Source organism: Ranitomeya variabilis, chromosome 2 (assembly GCF_051348905.1).
Source record: "Ranitomeya variabilis isolate aRanVar5 chromosome 2, aRanVar5.hap1, whole genome shotgun sequence".
NCBI classification, from domain to species: Eukaryota; Metazoa; Chordata; class Amphibia; order Anura; family Dendrobatidae; genus Ranitomeya; species Ranitomeya variabilis.
Window position 1 is genome coordinate 532,202,096 of NC_135233.1, and position 18,990 is coordinate 532,221,085.

An 18,990-nucleotide genomic window follows, 5' to 3' on the forward strand; every position below is an offset into this window, starting at 1 on the left:
TGTTCCATAGTAGCTGGTTCGATCTGGATCTCAACCCCTTCTAGAGGGGGGGTACAAGCCCATACAGGCAGGGTAAGCATGGTCTGTCCTGATGGCAAACGAGTTTAGCAGAGGCTGGGACAATCACTTTTCCCAACATTTCTCTGCCACTGGAGGATTCCTGAGCTTGAGCCACGCGGATTAACTGCTGGAACACTATTCTTTGGGGAGTGTGCGGGCTCCACTGCTTCAAGGTTACATCTGAGGGCTCATTGATGAGGAGACTCTTGAACTCCTTCAGCACATTCATTCCCAGGGTGACTGCATGTTACCTGCTTCTCCAATGGTCAACGCACTACTCACTTCCGACCCAGATCTTTGCCACAGATGGTTATTTGCATCCAGACCACCCCTGCGACCGGGATGGGCAAGTAATTGGCAGCTGTCAATTTTATCACTGGGCCCCACTCAGGACGCATTGCTTCAGGAAAGTGTCTCCAAAAGTAAGTTTCAGGCATCATAGTCATCTGCGAGCCAGTATCCACTAAACAACATACTGCTCGGCCGTCCAATTCGGCCCAGACAAGAGGGCACGTAGAGACAAGATTTGTGGGACTTTTATTACCCCTTCGTGACTGTTCAGGCTCCGGGCGGCATCCCCCAGGCTCGGAGCCCTCTAGTTTAATGGACGACGTTGAAGGGGCTTACCCCTGTTATGATCCCAGTGGCAGAGGATCCGAAAACCAGACCTGCTAAGTACTAAACAATAGACCAGCTCTGGGGGGTGGTAACTGGACTGACCGCATACCTGATCCTAACCACACACAACTATAAGTAGCCGTGGAACGTGCCTAAAATCCTAGACGTCTCGTCACGGCCTGAGAAACTGACTACTCCTAGAGAGAAAGCAAGACCTCCCTTGCCTCAGGGAAATGACCCCAAAGATATAGAAAGCCCCCCACAGATAATAACGGTGAGTTAAGGGGAAAGTACAAACACAGAGATGAATCAGATTTAGCAAATGAGGCCCGCTAATACTAGATATACAAACAAAAAAACCCAAATGCATCATGGACATAATAGGTGGGAATGCTAAGTAGCCAGCCACCTGGTGTAATTTAATTCGAACTCCATAAATAATTTTAGAAAAGAGAAAATAGTGGAGTCAACTCGAATTTTTTTGTGAAATAAGATAAAATACAACTTTTATTAAGACAATATTAAAAACAGTACAAGCAATGAAAAATCGATTAAATACAGGAAAAGCAGTAATAGGCAAGGTGCGCACAAATCTATTATTGTTGGTGAGGCAAAAACTTGTCACAATGATAAATAATATAGACAAATAATATTTTGGAATACAGGACTCGGCAGCAGAAGTATGTAGGGGACTGATGTACTAACGAGTGCAGAGCCGATCCTATAATAAAGCCTCACCAAAACATGAAGATAAGGAGCAAGTGCAACAGAGCTTACCACAGTATGTGCAATAATAAGTAATACAAACGAGTTTTACTGTGGAATATGAAGCTCAGCGGCAGAGGCATATAGAAAAACTATTGTGGTGTGACTCTGACCGGTACAGAGCCAGCGTTGTGGTAAAGCCTCACAGAGCCAAAAAATGAAGGGAAAATGAGGCAGAGCTTACCGCTATGTGCGCAACAGACCTGTTGGCGATGGTGGGTGACCCGACGCGCGTTTCGTGTCCACGCTGGACACTTCCTCAAGGGGTATGTTCTGCACGTTATGGGCAAGGACCTTAAATTACCATGGCGACACATCACGTGATGTGTTGTGCGCCAATCATGTTGCAGTAGCAATGGCGCATGCGCAGTGCAGATCCCGGATGTCGGCGCAGCAGCCAGGCGTCTGGAGTCACAGCGCGTGCGCAAGCAGGCGAAGGAAACCATGGAGACGCCCGCCGTCGCGCCGAGCCCGGGGACAACACCGCGGATGCGCACAACCGCATAGGGATTTAAAGACGTATAACATATACAGCAGGAAAGATAGTAACAGCATCGCTGTGACCAACAACAGGAATAACAGTAAGATCAGTGTATACAGAGCATATTAGTAACATCTCAAAACAACAGAGACAAGGTCACATTGTGGATATAAAACATAAAACATCTGTGCCTGACCGTAATATTAGTAAATGCTTAAAGATAACACAAATCTAGAAGGTGTCAACAATGCTGTTATGAATTCCATAGTACGGTGATGAGGTGATGAGAGAAGTACGGCATAGGGTTCTTGGCCATATTTAGACAATCACTGAATGAAAATAAAATTAAAAATTAAAAACATAAAAAGAACAAGGAAAACGCATTAAACACCATCTAAAGAAAAAAATAGTAAATATAGGGCAAAATTAGAGCACAGGAGAAAGAACAGAATAATGATGTGGAATATAACTACAAAAATGGGGCAAAAGTAAGAGATTCATTAAGGCCTTTAGGGGCAAGTGTGTCGAGAACTACAATCCATCTGGATTCTTTTTGGGCTAGGATTTTCTTGTAGTTTCCACCACGAATCCCAAGATGGATAGCTTCAATCCCTCTAACTTTAAATGATGTTGGGTCACATTTATGATAAACTTTAAAGTGACGAGGGATGGGTTTAAGTTCAGAGAGATCGATCGCTGTCTTGGCCGCGCAGATGTCCCGCACGTGCTCACGTACTCTGATTCTGAGTTCTCTCGAAGTGAGGCCAACGTATATCATGGGGCAGCCACATGTGGCATAATAAATTACATTAGTACTGCCACACGATATACGCTGTCGTATTGTATATTGCTTAGAACCATCTGATGATTGAAATGTAGAGCACCGCAGGACATTCGCGCAGGCAAGACAGCGGCCGCAAGAAAAACAGCCCACTATTGGTTCTCTGTTACTAAAAGGATTAACAATTTTTGGGGCGTAATGGCTATTAACGAGCAGGTCATTAAGATTTTTGGAACGTCTTGATGTCATGGAGGGAAAGTCGCCAATGGATGGGCCCAGGGAGGGTTCAGCACCCAAAACAGCCCAATGTTTTGTTAAAATATCACGCATGTTCTTCCATTCGTGATTGTACGTTGCAATAGAACGGATCTTTTGATTATCTTTCACTTTTTTCACCATATTATCTCTAGGATACAGCAAGTCACTACGTGGGGTTCTTTTCGCTCTGCTGTAACCTTTCCTTATACATCTGTTACTATAACCACGATTAGAAAAACGGATCTTGAGGTCTGCTGCTTGTTTCTCAAACCGGTCATTGGTGGAGCAGATTCTCCTCATCCTGAGGAACTGTCCAACCGGAACGGCGCTAATGGTGGAAGGGTTATGGGATGAACTGGCGTGTATAAGTGAATTAACCGATGTCGGCTTTCTGTACACATCAGTCTGCACCAATCTGTTGGCATCGACTGAAAGTGAAATGTCCAGAAAGTCGACAGAAGCAACATCAAAAGTATACGTAAGTTTGATGTTAAGTCTATTATCGTTCAGAGTCACCATGAAATCCTCGAGCTCCCGCACTGTCCCATCCCACAAGAACATCACATTGTCAATATAACGAAGCCAACACAGCACATGGGAGGCGGCCTGCGCGTCTCCGTCGCCAAAAACAGATCTCTCCCAGTGTCCTAGGAAGAGATTAGCATACGAAGGCGCGCAGGCCGCGCCCATGGCCGTGCCACGCCTCTGCAAGTAAAATTGATCTTTAAAGACGAAAAAATTGTGGGTAAGGACAAAGCGCAGAAGCTCGAGGATAAGTTCCACCATCGCGCCGTCCAGGTCGGAAGTCCCCAGGAAGAACCTAATCGCATCCAATCCATTGTCGTGGTTAATACAGGTGTATAAGGATTCTACATCTGCTGTTACTAGGATAGTGTTTTCGTCCACAAGGATGCCATCAACACGTGCCAGGACATCCGTCGTGTCGCGGACAAATGATGGTAGTAATACCACAAGTGGTTTTAAGTAGAATTCTATGAATTTACAAATAGGGTCACAAAGACCTTCTATCCCCGACACGATAGGGCGTCCTGGTGGGTTGAGGGCATCCTTGTGGACTTTGGGAAGGAGATAAAAGGTGGGTGCTTTGGGGAACTTAACCGTTAGACCATCAAGTACTTCCTTTGTAATTATATTCTTTTCATAGGCAGAAAATAAAATGCGCTGGAGTTTAAGCGAGAAGGAGGTAGTGGGATTGAATGACAATTTCATATATGTCAAAGGATCTCTTAATTGACGAAAGGCCTCTTTTTCATAGAGTAAAGTCGGCCAGATCACGATGTTCCCACCCTTGTCCGCTCTTTTAAAGATCACATCAGGTAGTGATTGTAGTTCAGCGATAGCGCGGCGTTGTGCCGCAGTAAGATTGTCAAATTTACGTCTAGAAGATAGTTTTTTAAAATCGTCATTGACTAATTTGGTAAATATTTCTATCGCTGGACTTAGGGACAGGGGAGGGAACCTCTGTGATCTGGGGCGAGTTATGGATGGAAACCTACCTTGGTCAGAAGAGGCCTGTTCGTCAAGAAGATCTTCTAAATTTTGAAGTACCTCCCTCTCGATTTCATCCAGCGGTTCTGCCAGTTGTTTCTTAGTATGAAGTTTTCTCAATAGCAGCTTTCGGGAAAATAAATTAAGGTCTTTTAGTGCTGAAAAATAATCAAAGGAATTAGTAGGGGAAAATGTCAAACCCTTTTCCAGCACTTGAAGCTGTGTATCAGTGAGAACATGGGTCGAAAGATTAAGTACCTGAAGTCCCCCCCGGGCACCACCAGAGGCAGATTTCGCTCCAACATCCTTATTTTTAGTTTTAGTAGATTGTCTCGTAGTTATTCGTTTATTGATTTGATCCGAGGAGGGCTGGCCGCCAGATACGGATGGCTGTGATTGAATGTCATCATCATAAGATCTATTAGATTTAATAGAAGCAGATCTTGATCTAGATCGAGACTGGTTCCTATACTGTTGGCGAAAATGCTCGTTTGGATTGCGCCACCTGTATACTCTGCCCGTTAATTTGTCTTGAGTATCTCTCTGAAACTTTTTATTTTTAGTAGTTAAGATGTCACTGACCCACTTTTGAAGTTCCACATCAACATCCTCGTTCAGTTTTTTCAAGGCATCACCTGTCATTTCTTTCTGTAGTATAGTTTGTAAGTTGTCAATGTCAGCTTCAAGAGATTCAAGTGAGCTTTGATTCATATTTTTGAGAAGCTCCAAGAACCCCTTTGAACAGGTATTAACCAATTCCTCCCACTTATCTTTAAAATCATCATCATGTATGGGGAAGGATGGAAATACCTGAACCCGTAATCCACGAGGAATAAGTTCTTTTTGTAGATACTTCTCTAAGTAAGCGTGATTCCACCATATGCGGGTTCTTTTTTTCAAAAGATCCTTGAACTTAAAAATAGTCTCCTGTACATTACTATTATGCCCATCTATAATCGTAGAACTGCTATCCTGAAAAGTATCGTTAAGTTGGGCGCGCCATGTACGGTCACGAGCCCGGAAATCCATAAAGGAATTGGGAAACACTGTAAAGAATACAGAAACGATAAATATACAAACAAAAAAACCCAAATGCATCATGGACATAATAGGTGGGAATGCTAAGTAGCCAGCCACCTGGTGTAATTTAATTCGAACTCCATAAATAATTTTAGAAAAGAGAAAATAGTGGAGTCAACTCGAATTTTTTTGTGAAATAAGATAAAATACAACTTTTATTAAGACAATATTAAAAACAGTACAAGCAATGAAAAATCGATTAAATACAGGAAAAGCAGTAATAGGCAAGGTGCGCACAAATCTATTATTGTTGGTGAGGCAAAAACTTGTCACAATGATAAATAATATAGACAAATAATATTTTGGAATACAGGACTCGGCAGCAGAAGTATGTAGGGGACTGATGTACTAACGAGTGCAGAGCCGATCCTATAATAAAGCCTCACCAAAACATGAAGATAAGGAGCAATTGCAACAGAGCTTACCACAGTATGTGCAATAATAAGTAATACAAACGAGTTTTACTGTGGAATATGAAGCTCAGCGGCAGAGGCATATAGAAAAACTATTGTGGTGTGACTCTGACCGGTACAGAGCCAGCGTTGTGGTAAAGCCTCACAGAGCCAAAAAATGAAGGGAAAATGAGGCAGAGCTTACCGCTATGTGCGCAACAGACCTGTTGGCGATGGTGGGTGACCCGACGCGCGTTTCGTGTCCACGCTGGACACTTCCTCAAGGGGTATGTTCTGCACGTTATGGGCAAGGACCTTAAATTACCATGGCGACACATCACGTGATGTGTTGTGCGCCAATCATGTTGCAGTAGCAATGGCGCATGCGCAGTGCAGATCCTGGATGTCGGCGCAGCAGCCAGGCGTCTGGAGTCACAGCGCGTGCGCAAGCAGGCGAAGGAAACCATGGAGACGCCCGCCGTCGCGCCGAGCCCGGGGACAACACCGCGGATGCGCACAACCGCATAGGGATTTAAAGACGTATAACATATACAGCAGGAAAGATAGTAACAGCATCGCTGTGACCAACAACAGGAATAACAGTAAGATCAGTGTATACAGAGCATATTAGTAACATCTCAAAACAACAGAGACAAGGTCACATTGTGGATATAAAACATAAAACATCTGTGCCTGACCGTAATATTAGTAAATGCTTAAAGATAACACAAATCTAGAAGGTGTCAACAATGCTGTTATGAATTCCATAGTACGGTGATGAGGTGATGAGAGAAGTACGGCATAGGGTTCTTGGCCATATTTAGACAATCACTGAATGAAAATAAAATTAAAAATTAAAAACAAATACTAGATAGCAGAAAATAGAAAGGGATCTATGCGGTCAGTAAAAAACCCTCTAAAAATCCACTCAGAGAATGCGCAAGTCCCTCACACCAACTAACGGTGTGAGGGGAGCAAGTCTGAACCCCAGAGCTACCAGCAAGCAGAAAATCACATGTTAGCGAGCTGGATTAAACTCATCATACACAGAACACATATTGATAACTGATGAGTAAAAAACTGAAAAGCAAAACTTAGCTTGTCTTGGAAAGACTGAGACCAAACGTAGTCAGATTAAATCAGAATAGGTCTGAACACATTGACAGCAGGCAACAAGTGAAGTTGCAGCTGAGCTAAATAGAAAACCTCACTGGTGGATAACGAGGCAGCTGATCCAGCCACAAACCCGCAGGAGAACAAACAAAACCACCAGAGGGAGCCCAAAGACAACACACACAGTACCAGTTGTGACCACAAGAGGGAGCCTGCTAACAGAGTTCACAACAGTACCCCCCCTTGAGGAGGGGTCACCGAACCCTCATCAAAACCCCCAGGGAGATCAGGATGAGCTACATGGAAGGCACGAACCAGATCGGCCGCATGAACATCAGAGGCGACAACCCAGGAATTATCTTCCTGACCATAGCCCTTCCACTTAACCAAATACTGAAGCCTCCATCTTGAAATACGAGAATCCAAGATCTTCTCCACGTATTCCAATTCTCCCTCAACCAGCACCGGGGCAGGAGGCTCAACCGAAGGAACCACAGGCACCACATACCTCCGCAACAATGACCTATGGAAAACATTATGAATGGCAAACGATACTGGGAGGTCCAAACGAAATGACACAGGGTTAATAACTTCCAAAATCTTATAAGGACCGATGAACCGAGGCTTGAACTTAAGAGAAGAAACCTTCATCGGGACAAAACGAGAAGACAACCACACCAAATCCCCAACACAAAGTCGGGGACCCACACAGCGACGGTGGTTGGCAAAGCGTTGAGCCTTCTCTTGTGACAACTTCAAGTTGTCCACCACATGGTTCCAAATCCGCTGTAACCTATCCACCACAGAATCCACCCCAGGGCAGTCAGAAGACTCCACCTGACCCGAGGAAAAACGAGGATGAAAACCAGAATTACAAAAAAAAAGGCGAAACCAAAGTAGCAGAACTAGCCCGATTGTTAAGGGCAAACTCGGCCAATGGCAAAAAGGTCACCTAATCATCCTGATCAGCAGAAACAAAACATCTCAAATAGGTCTCCAAGGTCTGATTCGTTCGCTCAGTTTGGCCATTCGTCTGAGGATGGAAGGCTGACGAGAAAGACAAATCAATGCCCATCTTAGCACAAAAGGTCCGCCAAAACCTGGACACAAACTGGGATCCTCTGTCAGACACAATGTTTTCAGGAATCCCGTGCAAACGAACCACATTCTGAAAAAACAGCGGAACCAAATCAGAAGAAGAAGGCAATTTAGGCAAGGGCACCAAATGGACCATTTTAGAGAAACGATCACAAACAACCCAGATGACAGTCATTCTCTGAGAGACAGGAAGGTCCGAAATAAAATCCATGGAAATGTGCGTCCAAGGCCTCTTAGGAACAGGCAAGGGCAAAAGCAACCCACTGGCACGAGAACAGCAAGGCTTAGCCCGAGCACAAACCCCACAGGACTGCACAAAGGAACGCACATCCCTGTTGTGATCCGCTTTTTGGCTCCCCTGGTGGTGGCTGGTGGTACTGGAGACTTCTGTGTGCTTTTCTGCCTCAGCTCACCTGCTTCCATCAGTTTTGGGAGTTCCCTATTTAGCCTTGCTCTCCAGTCACTTCCTTGCCGGTCATCATTGTAACCTGAGTCTTTCAGTTGCATGTTCCTGCTACTAGTCTGCTGATCAGCTAAGTGGACTCTTGTCCTTATTATTTTGTTTTTCTTGTCCAGTTTACAGTTTTGTCATTTCCTGTTACTGGAAGCTCTTGTGGACTGAAATTGCCACTCCTGTGTCATGAGTTGACACAGGAGTCTTAAAGTAATTTCAGGATGGGTTTTTTGAAAGGGTTTTTCAGCTGACCGTGAAGTCCTCTTTTGTATCCTTCCTCTATCTAGTAAGTGGACCTCGCTTTGCTAAATCTACCTTCATACTGTGTATGTCTTTTCCTCTGAACTCACCGTTAATATACGTGGGGGCCACTATCATCTTTGGGGAATTTCTCTAGAGGTAAGCCAGGTCTGTTCCTTCCTCTTCCAGGCGTAGTTAGTTCTCCGGCTGGCGCATGGCATCTAGGCAGCCGTAGGAATGCTTCCTGGCTACTATTAGTTGTGTGGTAGATTTAGGTCACGGTCAGCTTGAGTTTCCATCACCCGAGAGCTAGTCTGTTATTTTTGTGTTTCTGATGTTCCCATGCCATTGGGGAATCATGACAGTATGACCGGCCACTGTTAAAGTAATTGGCAGAAGAAAGGAGAGTAAAAGAAGTCTGTAGATTTTTTTTTCTTTTTTCCTCTCATGTTTGCTACTTAGTTGGCTCAGTTGTATTTCTGCTCTATTTACAGCCTTGCCTTTCTCTCCTTCTAATCCTTGAATGGCTCTGATCTCTCCGGTTTAGGGATGGACCCTCAGAGTTTGGCTGCAGGTTTAAATAATCTTGCTACGAAGGTTCAGAATTTACAAGATTATGTTATACGTACTCCTATTTCTGAACCTAAGATTCCTACACCCGAGGTATTTTCCGGAGATAGATCTCGATTTCTGAATTTCAAATGTAATTGTAAATTATTCCTTTCTCTCAGACCTCACTCCTCTGGAGATCCTGTTCAGCAGGTTAAAATTGTGATTTCGTTACTGCGAGGTGACCCTCAAAATTGGGCATTTTCATTGACACCAGGGGATCCTGCGTTGCTCAATGTGGATGCGTTTTTTCTGGCTTTAGGGTTGCTGTATGAGGAACCTAATTTGGAGATTCAAGCTGAAAAAGCTTTAATAGCCCTGTCTCAAGGGCAAGATGAAGCTGAGATATACTGCCAAAAATTTCGTAAATGGTCTGTGCTTACTCAGTGGAATGAGTGTGCCCTGGCGGCAAATTTCAGAGAGGGCCTTTCTGATGCCGTTAAGGATGTCATGGTGGGGTTTCCTACGCCCACAGGTCTGAATGAATCCATGACAATGGCGATTCAGATTGATCGGCGTTTGCGGGAGCGCAAACCCGTGCACCATTTGGCGGTATCTTCTGAAGGGACGCCAGAGAAAATGCAATGTGACAGAATTCTGTCAAGAAGCGAGCGGCAGAATTATAGGTGCAAAAATGGCTTGTGCTTCTACTGTGGTGATTCCGCGCATGTTATATCAGCATGCTCTAAAGGTACTAGGAAGGTTGACAAATCTGTTTCTATTGGCACTTTACAGTCTAAATTTCTTCTGTCTGTAACTCTGATTTGTTCATTATCTGTTATTACCGTGGATGCCTATGTGGACTCTGGCGCCGCTCTGAGTCTCATGGATTGGTCCTTCGCCAGGCGCTGTGGGTTTGATTTGGAGCCTCTGGAAGTTCCTATACCTCTGAAGGGTATTGATTCTACACCTCTGGCTTGTAATAGACCACAGTTCTGGACGCAAGTGACTATGCGTATGACTCCAGACCATCAGGAGATGATTCGCTTCCTCGTGTTGTATAATTTACATGATGTTTTAGTGCTTGGATTACCATGGTTACAATCTCATAACCCAGTACTGGACTGGAAAACTATGTCTGTGTTAAGCTGGGGATGTCGGGGGGCTCATGGGGACATACCTTTGGTTCCTATCTCGTCATCTATTCCCTCTGAGATTCCTGCATTTTTGTCGGATTTTGGGGATATTTTTGAAGAGCCTAAAATTGGTTCTCTCCCTCCCCACAGAGAGTGTGATTGCGCCATAGATCTGATTCCAGGCAGTAAATTTCCAAAGGGTCGTTTGTTTAACCTATCTGTACCTGAGCATGCTGCCATGCGAGAATATGTTAAGGAGTCCCTGGAAAAGGGACATATTCGTCCTTCTTCATCACCTTTAGGAGCTGGGTTTTTCTTTGTCTCTAAAAAGGATGGCTCGCTGAGGCCTTGTATTGATTATCGACTCCTGAATAAAATTACTGTCAAATATCAGTATCCGTTGCCGCTGCTTACTGATTTGTTTGCTCGCATAAGGGGGGCTAAGTGGTTCTCCAAGATTGATCTCCGTGGGGCGTATAATTTGGTGCGAATTAAGCAAGGGGATGAGTGGAAAACCGCATTTAATACGCCTGAGGGCCACTTTGAGTATTTAGTAATGCCTTTCGGCCTTTCTAATGCGCCTTCAGTTTTTCAGTCCTTTATGCATGATATTTTCCGTGAATATCTGGATAAATTTATGATTGTGTATTTGGACGATATTTTGATTTTTTCTGAGGACTGGGAGTCTCATGTTCAGCAGGTCAGGAGGGTTTTTCAGGTCTTGCGGGAGAATTCTCTGTGTGTAAAGGGTTCTAAGATGGTTCATTTGGTGCCATTGCCGAAGTTGCCTTCCTCGTCTGAGTTGGTTCCTTTGTTTTTTCAAAATGTGGTTCGCTTGCATGGTATTCCTGAAAATATCGTTTCTGATAGGGGTACCCAGTTCGTTTCTAGATTTTGGCGGGCATTCTGTGCCAGGTTGGGCATTGATTTGTCTTTTTCGTCTGCCTTCCATCCTCAGACTAATGGCCAGACGGAGCGAACTAATCAAACTTTGGAGACGTATTTGAGGTGTTTTGTGTCTGCGGATCAGGATGATTGGGTTGCCTTTTTGCCGTTGGCGGAGTTTGCTCTTAATAACCGGGCCAGTTCTGCCACTTTGGTTTCCCCCTTCTTTTGCAATTCGGGGTTTCATCCCCGTTTTTCTTCTGGTCAGGTGGAGTCTTCGGATTGTCCTGGAGTAGATGCTGTGGTGGATCGGTTGTATCGGATTTGGGAACAAGTGGTGGACAATTTGAATTTGTCCCAGGAGAGGACTCAGCGGTTTGCTAACCGCCAGCGTCGGGTTGGTCCTCGCCTTCGTGTTGGGGACTTGGTGTGGTTGTCTTCCCGTTTTGTCCCTATGAGGGTTTCTTCTCCTAAATTTAAGCCTCGGTTCATCGGTCCCTATAGGATTTTGGAGATTATTAACCCTGTTTCCTTTCGTTTGGACCTTCCGGCATCTTTCGCTATCCATAATGTGTTCCATCGGTCGTTGTTGCGGAGATACGAGGTGCCGGTGGTTCCTTCTGCTGGGCCTCCTGCTCCTGTGCTGGTTGAGGGTGAATTGGAGTACGTTATAGAGAAGATCTTGGACTCCCGTATTTCCAGGCGGCGACTCCAGTATCTGGTTAAATGGAAGGGCTATGGTCAGGAAGATAATTCTTGGGTAACTGCCTCTGATGTTCATGCCTCGGATTTGGTTCGTGCCTTTCATAGGGCTCATCCAGGTCGCCCTGACGGTTCTTGTGAGGGTTCGGTGCCCCCTCCTTAAGGGGGGGGTACTGTTGTGATCCGCTTTTTGGCTCCCCTGGTGGTGGCTGGTGGTACTGGAGACTTCTGTGTGCTTTTCTGCCTCAGCTCACCTGCTTCCATCAGTTTTGGGAGTTCCCTATTTAGCCTTGCTCTCCAGTCACTTCCTTGCCGGTCATCATTGTAACCTGAGTCTTTCAGTTGCATGTTCCTGCTACTAGTCTGCTGATCAGCTAAGTGGACTCTTGTCCTTATTATTTTGTTTTTCTTGTCCAGTTTACAGTTTTGTCATTTCCTGTTACTGGAAGCTCTTGTGGACTGAAATTGCCACTCCTGTGTCATGAGTTGACACAGGAGTCTTAAAGTAATTTCAGGATGGGTTTTTTGAAAGGGTTTTTCAGCTGACCGTGAAGTCCTCTTTTGTATCCTTCCTCTATCTAGTAAGTGGACCTCGCTTTGCTAAATCTACCTTCATACTGTGTATGTCTTTTCCTCTGAACTCACCGTTAATATACGTGGGGGCCACTATCATCTTTGGGGATTTTCTCTAGAGGTAAGCCAGGTCTGTTCCTTCCTCTTCCAGGCGTAGTTAGTTCTCCGGCTGGCGCATGGCATCTAGGCAGCCGTAGGAATGCTTCCTGGCTACTGTTAGTTGTGTGGTAGATTTAGGTCACGGTCAGCTTGAGTTTCCATCACCCGAGAGCTAGTCTGTTATTTTTGTGTTTCTGATGTTCCCATGCCATTGGGGAATCATGACACATCCCGCGACAAAGAAGGCCACCAAAAGGACCTGGCCACCAACTCTCTGGTACCAAAGATTCCAGGATGACCTGCCAACACTGAGGAATGAACCTCGGAGATAACTCTGCCGGTCCATCTATCTGGGACAAACAGCCTCCCCGGTGGGCACCGATCAGGTCTGTCTGCCTGAAACTCCTGCAGCACACGTCGCAAATCTTGGGAAATAGCAGACACAATCACCCCCTCTCTGAGAATACCAGCCGGCTCAGAATCTCCAGGGGAGTCAGGCACAAAACTCCTAGAAAGAGCATCAGCCTTCACATTCTTCAAACCAGGCAGGTATGAGACCACAAAGTTGAAGCGAGAGAAAAACAACGACCAACGAGCCTGTCTAGGATTCAGGCGCTTGGCAGACTCAAGATCAATCAGATTCTTATGATCAGTCAAGACCACCACACGATGCTTAGCTCCCTCGAGCCAATGTCTCCATTCCTCAAATGCCCACTTCATTGCCAACAACTCCCGATTACCAACATCATAATTCCGCTCGGCAGGCAAAAACTTTCTTGAAAAGAAAGCACATGGCCTCATCACAGAACCATCAGAGCTTCTCTGCGACAAAACAGCTCCTGCTCCAATCTCCGAAGCATCCACCTCGACCTGGAAAGGAAGAGAGATATCTGGCTGACACAAAACTGGAGCAGAAGAAAACCGGCGCTTCAGCTCCTGAAAGGCCTCCACAGCCGCAGGAGACCAATTAGCCACATCAGAACCCTTCTTGGTCAAATCCGTCAAAGGTTTAACAACACCAGAAAAATTGGCAATGAAGCGACGGTAAAAATTAGAAAAAACCCAAGAACTTCTGAAGACTCTTAACAGATGTGGGCTGAGTCCAGTCATGAATAGCCTTGACCTTATCAGGGTCCATCTCAATAGCAGAAGGAGAAAAAATGAAACCCAAAAAAGAAACCTTCTGGACTCCAAAAAGACATTTTGAGCCCTTCACAAATAAGGCATTAGCCCGCAGGACCTGAAATACCATCCTGACATGCTTCACATGGGACTCCCAATCATCAGAAAAGACCAAAATACCATCCAGATACACAATCATGAACTTATCCAGATATTCACGGAAGATGTCATGCATAAATGATTGAAACACAGAAGGAGCATTAGAGAGTCCAAAAGGCATCACCAAGTACTCGAAATGGCCTTCGGGCGTATTAAATGCTGTTTTCCATTCATCGCCCTGCTTGATACGCACAAGGTTATACGCACCACGAAGATCTATCTTGGTGAACCAACTAGAACCCCTAATCGGGGCAAACAAATCAGACAACAAAGGCAAAGGATACTGAAATTTGACCGTGATTTTATTTAGAAGGCGATAATCAATACAAGGTCTCAGCGAACCATCCTTCTTAACCACAAAAAAGAACCCCGCACCAAGAGGAGAAGAGGACAGGCGAATAAGTCCCTTCTCAAGAGACTCCTTTATATAACTCCGCATAGCAGCATGTTCTGGCACAGACAAATTAAAAAGTCGTCCCTTAGGGAACTGTTATGACCCCAATGGCGAGGGTCTCAGAGGAACGTGGAAGTCTGCAGAATACAAAAATCCAGCTCATAGGGCAGTGGTAACTGGGTTGACCATATATCTACTCCTAACGCCAACACTAGAAGTAGCCGGGGATCATTCCTACGTTGATTCTAGATGACACGCTCCAGCCGGAGAATCTAGCTACCCCTAGTAGAGGAAAACAAAAGACCTTTCTTGCCTCCAGAGAAGGGGACCCCAAAGCTGGATAGAAGCCCCCCACAAATAATAACGGTGAGGTAAGAGGAAATGACAAACACAGAAATGAACCAGGTTTAGCACAGAGAGGCCCGCTTACTGATAGCAGAATAAAGAAAGGTAACTTATATGGTCAACAAAAACCCTATCAAAATCCACACTGGAAATTCAAGAACCCCCGAACCGTCTAACGGTCCGGGGGAAGAACACCAGCCCCCTAGAGCTTCCAGCAAAGGTCAGGATATATATTTGGAACAAGCTGGACAAAAATACAAAACCAAAACAAATAGCAAAAAGCAAAAAGCAGACTTAGCTGATATTACTGGAACCAGGATCAGTAGACAAGAGCACAGCAGACTAGCTCTGATAACTACGTTGCCAGGCATTGAACTGAAGGTCCAGGGAGCTTATATAGCGACACCCCTAACTAACGACCCAGGTGCGGATAAAAGGAATGACAGAAAAACCAGAGTCAAAAAACTAGTAACCACTAGAGGGAGCAAAAAGCAAATTCACAACAGGGAACTTACTACCAGGAATCAAATTTATAGCACAATCACAATCCCTATGAGGAGGTAGGGAACTGAGCTTGGGCTCATCAAATACATCCTGGTAGTCTGACAAAAACGCAGGGACTTCAGAAGGAGTGGAAAAAGCAATAGACACCAAAGGAGCATCATCATGAATACCCTGGCAACCCCAACTTAACACAGACATTGCTTTCCAATCCAGTACTGGATTATGAGTCTGTAACCATGGCAGACCCAAAACTATGACATCATGCAAATTATGCAACACAAGAAAGCGAATTACCTCCTGATGCACAGGAGTCATGCACATGGTCACCTGAGTCCAGTACTGAGGTTTATTCTTGGCCAATGGTGTAGCATCAATTCCCCTCAGTGGAATAGGGAATTTTAATGGCTCCAAGACAAAACCACAGCGCTTGGCAAATGACAAATCCATTAGACTCAGGGCAGCACCCGAGTCCACAAAAGCCATCACCGGGTAGGAAGACAGGGAACAAATCAAGGTAACAGATAAAATGAACTTAGGCTGTAAAGTACCGATGGTGACAGATTTATCGATCTTTTTTGTGCGTTTAGAGCATGCTGAGATAACATGAGTAGAGTCACCACAGTAAAAACACAACCCATTTTGACGTCTATAATTTTGCCGTTCATTTCTGGTCAGAATTCTATCACATTGCATAGATTCAGGTCTCTGCTCAGAAAACACCACCAAATGGTGCGCTGGTTTGCGCTCCCGCAAACGCCGATCAATCCGAACGGCCAAAGTCATGGAATCATTCAGACTAACAGGCGTGGGGAACCCCACCATGACATCTTTAATGGCTTCAGAAAGACCTTTTCTGAAATTTGCAGCCAGAGCACACCCATTCCATTGAGTAAGCACCGACCACTTCCGAAATTTCTGACAATACACCTCTACTTCATCTTTACCCTGAGAGAGAGCCAACAAGGCCTTTTCTGCCTGGCTCTCAAGATTAGGTTCCTCATAGAGCATTCCAAGCGCCAGAAAAAACGCATCCACATTAAGCAATGCAGGATCTCCTGGCGCCAGTGCGAAGGCCCAATCCTGAGGGTTGCCAAGCAAGAAGGTAATAACAATTTTAACCTGCTGAGCGGAATCACCAGAGGAACGAGGTTTCAAAGAGAGAAACAACTTACAATTGTTCTTAAAATTCAGAAACTTAGATCTATCTCCAGAAAATAACTCAGGAATAGGTATTTTCGGCTCTGACATAGGACTGTGAACAACAAAATCCTGAATACTCTGTACCCTTGCAGCAAGATGATCAACACTAGAAGTCAAACTTTGAATATCCATGTCTGCAGCTAAATTCAAAGCCACACAAAGATTAAGGGGAGGAGAGAAGCTAGACAAGCTAGACACACTGCAGCAGAGGAGGAGAAAAAAAAAACTCCAGGCTTCTCTTTATCCCGCTTCTGCAATTCATTAACACTTGGCCTGCTGTACTGTTATGATCCCAGTGGCAGAGGATCCGAAAACCAGACCTGCTAAGTACTAAACAATAGACCAGCTCTGGGGGGTGGTAACTGGACTGACCGCATACCTGATCCTAACCACACACAACTATAAGTAGCCGTGGAACGTGCCTAAAATCCTAGACGTCTCGTCACGGCCTGAGAAACTGACTACTCCTAGAGAGAAAGCAAGACCTCCCTTGCCTCATGGAAATGACCCCAAAGATATAGAAAGCCCCCCACAGATAATAACGGTGAGTTAAGGGGAAAGTACAAACACAGAGATGAATCAGATTTAGCAAATGAGGCCCGCTAATACTAGATAGCAGAAAATAGAAAGGGATCTATGCGGTCAGTAAAAAACCCTCTAAAAATCCACTCAGAGAATGCGCAAGTCCCTCACACCAACTAACGGTGTGAGGGGAGCAAGTCTGAACCCCAGAGCTACCAGCAAGCAGAAAATCACATGTTAGCGAGCTGGATTAAACTCATCATACACAGAACACATATTGATAACTGATGAGTAAAAAACTGAAAAGCAAAACTTAGCTTGTCTTGGAAAGACTGAGACCAAACGTAGTCAGATTAAATCAGAATAGGTCTGAACACATTGACAGCAGGCAACAAGTGAAGTTGCAGCTGAGCTAAATAGAAAACCTCACTGGTGGATAACGAGGCAGCTGATCCAGCCACAAACCCGCAGGAGAACAAACAAAACCACCAGAGGGAGCCCAAAGACAACACTCACACAGTACCAGTTGTGACCACAAGAGGGAGCCTGCTAACAGAGTTCACAACATACCCCATCATGGGCGCTCCCAAGCCAATTAGACAATTTCTCCACACAGCTGAGGGGTCTTTCGTGACGGAACATACTTGCTTCATGATGGGATTCAGGGCCATCTCTGCCCCCTGGCGGATTCGAAGTTCCTACTGATTTCTTCTTTGCATCAGCCAACTCTCTTCGAATATCCTGGATTTCCTCCCACAATTCCTCCACCCATTGTAGTTCAGTGATCATGTTTACAGATACCTCTCCGCTCTGGACCTTCCCTACCGGGACTGTCACCCCCTGCTCTTGCTCACGTGTCTGTGTTTCGCTTCCTATCTCAGAAAAGGTCATGTGAGGATTTAACAGCAAGCGCTCCCACAAAGCCTGTTTCATCAGCACGTCCCGCAAGCCTGTCACCAACTGATCTCGCAACAATACGTCAGTCGGGTCTATGCCGTCTTTTCTAATGATAACACTATGGATCTCCTTTAGGGCAATCATGTACGGAGTCACAGTCTCTCCTGGCCTTTGCATCCGGATAAATAACCACATCCTTAACTCCCCTACTTCTGTGGTGTCCCCATGAGTCTCCTTCAAAATTTGTAGCACCTGGTTAAAGGTGTCTCGTTCCTGGGGGGTGGTAACATGACTGAGTCTCTGGCTTCTCCATCTAGAGCCATCCTGGCTGTGACGGGGTGTACGGCAGAGCAAGAAGGGACAACAGGCCAAGGGATGATTCCACAGATTTATTATCCAGAACGCTGGAACAACACATGCAGGTAGATCTACAGAGTCCACAATTAGTCCACCGGAACCGGTTCAGGGGCACTTCCCGATAATCCTTGTGCCAGCTAACAAAACAATAGTCCACACGAGTCCAAGGGATCCCAAAACAATCCCACGAACGACGAGATATGTCCTCAGCTCAAGTCTTGCCCCGTTCGCTTCCGCAGTCACAGATGGACATGGGGTCTTGCCTCAGCTAAGAATCCCCACTCCTCCTTCAAGGATCAACTCACATCTGATCTCAAAAATAAGAATGGCTTGTCTGAGTTCCTGGGATCCGCCCATGAAGGGGGTAGGGGTCACACCTTCTATTCAATGGTTGGGTCCATCAGAAGATTCTATTCTGGTCGGCTCCGCTTACTCTATGTAGTATGTACATTTGACTAGCCACCTGCTGTGATGAAGAATGGCTATTCCTTCACTAGTTGACAAAGCTTAATTACATTAAAGCTTAGGGCTGCAAGTATTGGGGGAAGGAGACATTGTTACAGGTGACTCCCAGCACAAGAAAATACATAAATTACAGCTAATAGAAACCAGAGAACAGTTACAAACAACATCAAATGGCATATTTTCAAATACAGGACAGGGCAAAAGTACATATCATGACACTGGCCATCTCGGC